This window comes from Gastrolobium bilobum, unplaced genomic scaffold, assembly GCF_033153095.1.
Source record: "Gastrolobium bilobum isolate Gb01-03AN ecotype WA unplaced genomic scaffold, APGP_CSIRO_Gbil_v1 utg4323, whole genome shotgun sequence".
NCBI lineage: Eukaryota > Viridiplantae > Streptophyta > Magnoliopsida > Fabales > Fabaceae > Gastrolobium > Gastrolobium bilobum.
Genome location: NW_026897184.1, coordinates 29,182 through 36,079, shown reverse-complemented (window position 1 = coordinate 36,079; position 6,898 = coordinate 29,182).

Here is a 6,898-nt window from a genome sequence, read left to right as displayed (position 1 = left end):
GGCCATTTCCTTCACAAATTCTTCTCCTAAACACTTGTAGCTTGTGAGAGTTGGCTTTGGAGGGGTGTGGAGAGTATCATTCTGAGAGTTTGTGACCTCTGTTTGGGGAGTGTTTGTTGCTGACTTTGGAGGTTGGGGGTTGTTGAGCCATTGTAGTGGCATTGTGAGCTTCAAGGAGCCATCGTTGAAGAGAAAGGTCCAACCTTGTGTTTTATTTTCGTGCTATTGCAAAGTCAGAATCTTTGAGCCTTGTTGGAGAGCTCCAAGAACCTTCTTTTTGCTGAGTTTGAACCTCCATTGGTATACCTTGAACTTTCCTGCGAATTTCCTTGATAATGGCTTGTTTTTGGTTATGAAATGAGTTAACTTTAATCATTAAAGCTTAAGGTTGTTAATCTAAGTCTAAAATGTGGTATTGAACTTCTGTTTTGGGTCAAAACCGGACCTTGGGTCATGGGGTGGAAATTTGGCTTCGGATTATGCAGAAAAAATCTGCATAATGCTGTTCTGCCTGCATGGTAATCGATTACTTTTGATTGGTAATCGGTTACCATGTGTGGTAATCGATTACCTTGCTGGTGGTAATCGATTACCTTGCTGGTGGTAATCGATTACCATGTGCAGTAATCGATTACCAGCCCTTGGTAATCGATTACCTAGCTAATGGTAATCGATTACCATGTGCAGTAATCGATTACCATCTGTGAAAATGACCAGAAATCAGTTTGTTATGCGTGGGACAGTTCCTATGTGGGCTTGATGACCTAGGAAGTTCGTGTTACTGTTGGGAAACGGTGATACCTATAATTAAGGGACTTAGTGCTTGATAATTATGATCTAGAAAAGACGTAATCGAATAAGGAAATGTTGTCATAAAGAAACGAACCTTTAAAGTATGGTTATTGATGATATTTCTCATATAAACAGATTGTGATATTGTTGTTTGTGGGTCCTGAGCTTGTACGGACTCTTGGCTTGGATAGTTAGCTTGCAAGGTAAGCTTTTGTGTCCTCGGTTTAGCCATGTTGTGGTTCCACCATGTCCCATGGAGGTATGGTTATATGCATGCTGTGTTACATGCTTTGAATATTTGAAATGCTGTTAAGCTTTATGTGTAATGACTTTTAATATGCATGTGTTGTTCAATCTTGACGGTAAGCCTGAGTATGTGGCGTCATACAAGACGGTGATCCGGGGTGGATGTAAGTGGTGTCTTGCACTATGTGTGGGTATTAGACGTATATAAATCCTGCATTTCTCTGGCCAGTAGAATAGAATTGACACACATGACATTATTATCTGCTGCATTGCACTATTTTAGAACTGATGATGATAAACTGCTTTTTGAACTTATATTGCACATGTAAGTGAGCTTGGGGTGGAAGATCCTTGAGAACCCATTGCCTTACTGAGATTTCTTGTTTAGAGATCTCACCCCACGTTTGGGGAATGCTTATTTCAGGTTCAGGTAGTATGGGGACTGATGTCTCTGGTGGCAGGAGGCCAGAGCTTAGTTGATGTTTTGTGCTGTTCATATTATGCTGGCATGACTGGATTGGATGTTGTTTATGTTTTCCGCCTTTATCTTTATCTTGCTGTTAAGTTGAGACTTATGTTGGGCTTTGTTGCCTTATTTGGGGTGAGCATGAGAGTTGTCCATGCCACCATGTTATTAGTACTTTTGAGTTGATTTGTATAAACTGCTAGTTGGTCCGGCCTACGTGTTGTAGCTCCGTGACTAGAGACATACTTATGTTATTTTAATTAATGAGGTATTTCAGTTAGCTGTTTTATTGCAATTGCATACAGGCGTTGTTTTATTAATTGATTAATAAGCAAGTTGGTAATGATAATGACTTCATAATTGAAAAGAAAAAGATATTCCGCATTTTTAATGAAGCGCAGCTTAATACGATAGTATGATAACATTACCGGATATATACGGGGTGTTACAATGATCATGTTGATTATAATCATACACACCCTTATTCTTTAATTCGCCAATCCAACATCCCCTCAAGCAGTGGCGGAGCCACTTAGTAGTTGGGGGTGACCTCTGCTCAGGCTAAATTTTAATAAATTGTACTTATTATATATAATTATATAATTAATTATAATTTGGCCCGAGTTCAAATTATAATTTGGCTCGGGCTAAAATTTGTATTTCGCCCTATTTAAAAATTAAAATCTATTTAGTAAGAGATTTGGTTAAGTTGTATTAGATTATGTGTTCAATTCTCACTTATATAAAAAGAAATTAAAATATATTTAATAAAATTATAATTTTTCTTAGTGCTATCTGCTCAGGTGCTTTGTATTTAACATAATTTAAATATATTATAATATACACTAAATAAAATTAAAAAAAATAAATGCGCATATAATTTTTGGCCCGAGCTCAAATTGAAGCCCGGCTCCGCCACTGCCCTTAGGTAGTTTATACCCTCTCTTTATTTCTTGCTCGAAATTTTCACATAAAATAGGGTTTTCTTGGATGCTATTAGCACAAGTGTTAAGCCACAATTTCACGAATGCTACGTCTGATCCCCGTTTGTGAGAGGCCATGCAAAAAGAGATTACAACATTGGAAGCCAATCACACTTGGGATGTCATAGAACTGCCTAGTGGAAAACGAGCAATTATGTGTCAGTGGGTATTTTGGATAAAATATTACTCTGATGGATCTATTCAATGTTCTAAAGCAAGACTGGTAATAAATGGGAACCAGCAAATTGAAGGTAGGGTTTTTCCGGGACATTGCTCATGTTGCTAAGATTATGAGTATGCATACTTTCTTGGCCATTGTAGTTGCTAAGCGCTGGGAGCTTCATCAGTTAGATGTTAATATTGCATTCCTCCATGGCGACTTACTTGAGGAGGTGTACACGAGTCATCCACTAGGATACTTTATTGGTTCTCCATCTCATGTGTGCTGACTTCGAAAATCTCTATACAGACTTCGTCAGTCACCACATAATTGGTTCGCTAAGCTGCAAAATTCTCTGTTGCATTTTGATTTCATACAATCCAGAGCATATTACTCTTTGTTCGACTTTACCCAGGGGAATGTGTTCATCAAGGATTCTTCCATGTGCGTCTTTGGTAAAAGCCTATCTCAATTTTTATTTTCAGATCAAGGACTTGGGAGCATTAAAATATATTCTTGGAATAAATATTGCATGCAGTCCTGCGGGCTTGTTTTTTTGTCAGCGAAAATATACTTTAGATATTCTTGATGAATTAGGCATGTTGGGTTGTAAACCAACTGATTTTCCTATGGAACAACATCATCGGTTAGCTCTTGCCAATGAGGATGACTTTCACGAATCTACTTACTACCATCATCTCATTGGTCACTGTTTGTATTTGACAATTACACACCAGAATTGTGTTACACAGTTCACGCGTTGTCCCCGTTTATGCAAGCACCAAAATAGGAGCATTTTAATGCAATTATGTGAGTTTTTTGCTATTTAAAACCAAACCGCGATCAAGGTTTGATTTTGTCTTACAATTATATACTTATCGTGATTCAGATTAGTCAAGTTATCTTATTACTCATCACTCTCGTATTGATTATTTTATTACTCTAAGTTCGTCTCCGATTTCATGGAAGGCCAATAAGTATATCACGATATCTCACTCGAAGCGGTGTGCAGGTCCATGGCGACTACCACTTTCGAGTTACTATTGATAAAGTCTTTCTTATAATCTTTTGGCATTTCTCACATGAAGCCTATATTTTGCATACAAGGATCATTACATATTGTTGGTAACCTTGTCTTTCATGAGCTTGCGAAATATGTAGAGTTGAATTGTCACTTCATCCGAGATCGTTTAATGGCCAACACCATCTCTACTATGTATATCCATTCTATAATGCAGCATGTGAACATCCTCACCAAGGCATTAGGGCAAAATGGGTTTCATTTTCTACTTGACAAGTTGGGTATCTTGTCTGTCTATACTCCAACTTGAAAGAGAATGTTACGATTATAGCACTGATGATTGTTACCATGGTAGTTAAAATCGGGATTCTACTTAAAATCGGAAGGAGGATAAAAAATCGTAAATCGTAAAATCTTAACGTAAAAAAATCGTAAAAAATCATAAAAGCGTAAAAGCATTTGGAATTTTGATGAAATCGTTATGATTAAAAAAAAATAGTAAAATCGTAAAATCGCAGATTTAAATCGGGATTTTAACTACCATGGTTGTTACCATTGCAGTATTGAAGATGATGATTACAATGATGGCATTGATGATGGTTACCATAGTAGAATTGATAATAGTTAAAATGGTAGTATGGATGAATATTAAGATTGTAGCATTAATGATTGTTATAATTGTAGCATTAATGATAATTTTTGTCTTTTCATTTGAATTGTGTAAGGGTCTTTTCATTTGAATTGTATAACTATATAATCAGATCCGCGTTCAAGAAATTAATAAACATCATCTGATATTCTAACTTATTAAGAATCTAGCAAGACTTTTCTTTTAATGGGCTAATTCCTTAGGAAATCTATTTTATTTTCATCGTTTTAATTACTTTTCTATTTTACATATCTATACCTTCAACTGGTAGTATTACTCGGTTGAAATATCTTTCCAAATTTGTCATGTCATTATTGAAATCTTTGGAATGAAATTGAAAAAACAAAATTGAAGTAAATAGGTTACCTACCTAATATAATTAATTTACTAAATATTGATACCAACAGCACATTTCAATTTTTCACAAAGCTGAATATTCATGTGAAGTATAATTTAAATCTATGATCGTGTCAGATTAACGAGTTGGGTGAAAAATAAATGAACTTTCGGTCAGTATTTTTTTTTTTTTTTAAATAGAGAGAGCAATTTAATACAAAGACCAGAGGTACACGTGAATGGGAGAGAAGAAGATTAGAGGAACAGTGACTATTGTGTCACTGTTCACCAACTTTTTTATCTAAATGCCACGCCAACAGTGTTATTTTTCAATCTGTCACGGGGCAAGTTCGCTTCTGACACAAACGACCTCGGTTTGCTGATGTGTCAGCTTCCTGGTGGTGTCAGAGTTCGTTTCTGACACAGGTGACCTCGGTTCCAACAATATTTTAATCAAGTTCGCCTACATCATTTTTTTTGAATTTTTTTTTGAAAATTTAATACTTGTTATTCACTAAAAATGTGACGCGTCAGCAAATCAAGGTCGCTTGTGTCAGAAGCGAACTTGCTCCCGTGGCAGCTTGAAAAATAATACTGTTCGCGTGGTATTTAAGTAAAAAAGTTGGTGAACAGTAACATTTTAGTTAGTATATCCCAAGATTAGAGGGGTTGGTACTCCCAAACAAAATCAGATTTAGTGGGACCGAACAAGGAAATTCGAATTATCAATTTCACATTTTTAAAACTTATAAATGGGAATGGTTTTGGACATTTGCTTGTGGAAATTCAAAGCCTTGAAATTAAGGCGGTGGCAGATCAAATCAAGGTATAATTTTCCCTCGAGTTGCCTTCCCAAGATCGATTTTACCATACAATACTAATATCTCGTAGTCAATTCCAAGGGAAACAAACAGTGAAGACCTGATATTTCAATCTGACATTCCAACTTCGAAATATGGAGATAAATGGAGTTAGATCTTCCCTTTCTCACTGTGCCTGATTCTTTCACTGTCCCTATTGCCACGGTCACTGAGGCATGGTCCTGCAACTTGGTTAACCTCATTTTTTCTATGGGATATCATTATCTCCTTCTACATGAGATAAGAATTTTTTCCTAAATAAATTCGTTTTTCGTGCCAATTAAATTTTTTTTTTTTAATTTAAAATGTGAAACCCACATTTAACTTATCTCTACTTTTTTTCTCTCCTACTATCCTACAACATAAGAAAATATGCACCCTTTTTCTATACTTTTTTTTGTTGATTTATTTAAGAGATTTGTAATTGTTATATTACATGAAATTCATTATATCATGTTATAGATATATCGAACACCGTGTTTCAAATATTTTATTTTTTGATTTTTTTTTAAACAATGGGACCCACGAATGTCGTCCATGTAGAAAAATGAAATTCCTTCCTGTTGTATGACATTCGTAGGCAAAAGAATTTATTTATTGCAATTTAACTAAATAATTACGCAAATATCACAGTTTGAGAAATATTTACGCATTTACTGAACACTGTGACGCGCGTCTCTCGAGAGGAAGATGCCCAAATGGGACGTCTCTCATGAGGTGGTGACACGTGTTACTTGTTTTTCCAAAAAAAAAATTAATTTAATCATAAAACTTCTAAAAGCCATAACTTTTGACTAGAGTATCCAAATCAGGTAATTCTTTTTTTGATTCCACATAACTTTTTGAGATCTACGCAATGACATCTCATTTGACATATTTTATTTCTCACAAACACAATTTTAATTTGTAAGAATGATATTATAAGAGCGGTTAAACCCAGAAGCCTCTGAGTTCTGGATTTGTGATTTAATATAAAAAAAAAAATTTGATTTGTGATTTAAATTTTTTGTATAATAATTTTCTTTATTATAAAAAATTTTGGTTTGTGATTTAAATTCAAAATAAAATAATTTACTATTAATAAGGAAAACAAAATAAAGATTTGATTTGTGATTTAAACTAAAAAATCAATTTGAAAAATCTGTAGAAATAAAGAAAATAATTAAATAAATATTATAAATTTCTAAGGAAGAAGGATATTATTTTTAAAATTAATGATTAATGCTATAAGCTTCTGGGTTATTATTCGTGGTCTGAAATTAATGATGGCTTATGAATGTTTTTCAAAAATAAAATTACCTAAATTAGGCGTGATTTCCTCTTGATTGAAACCCAATTTAGACGTGATTGGTGATGTGTTAGGTTTTGACAAGTGTTGACACGTG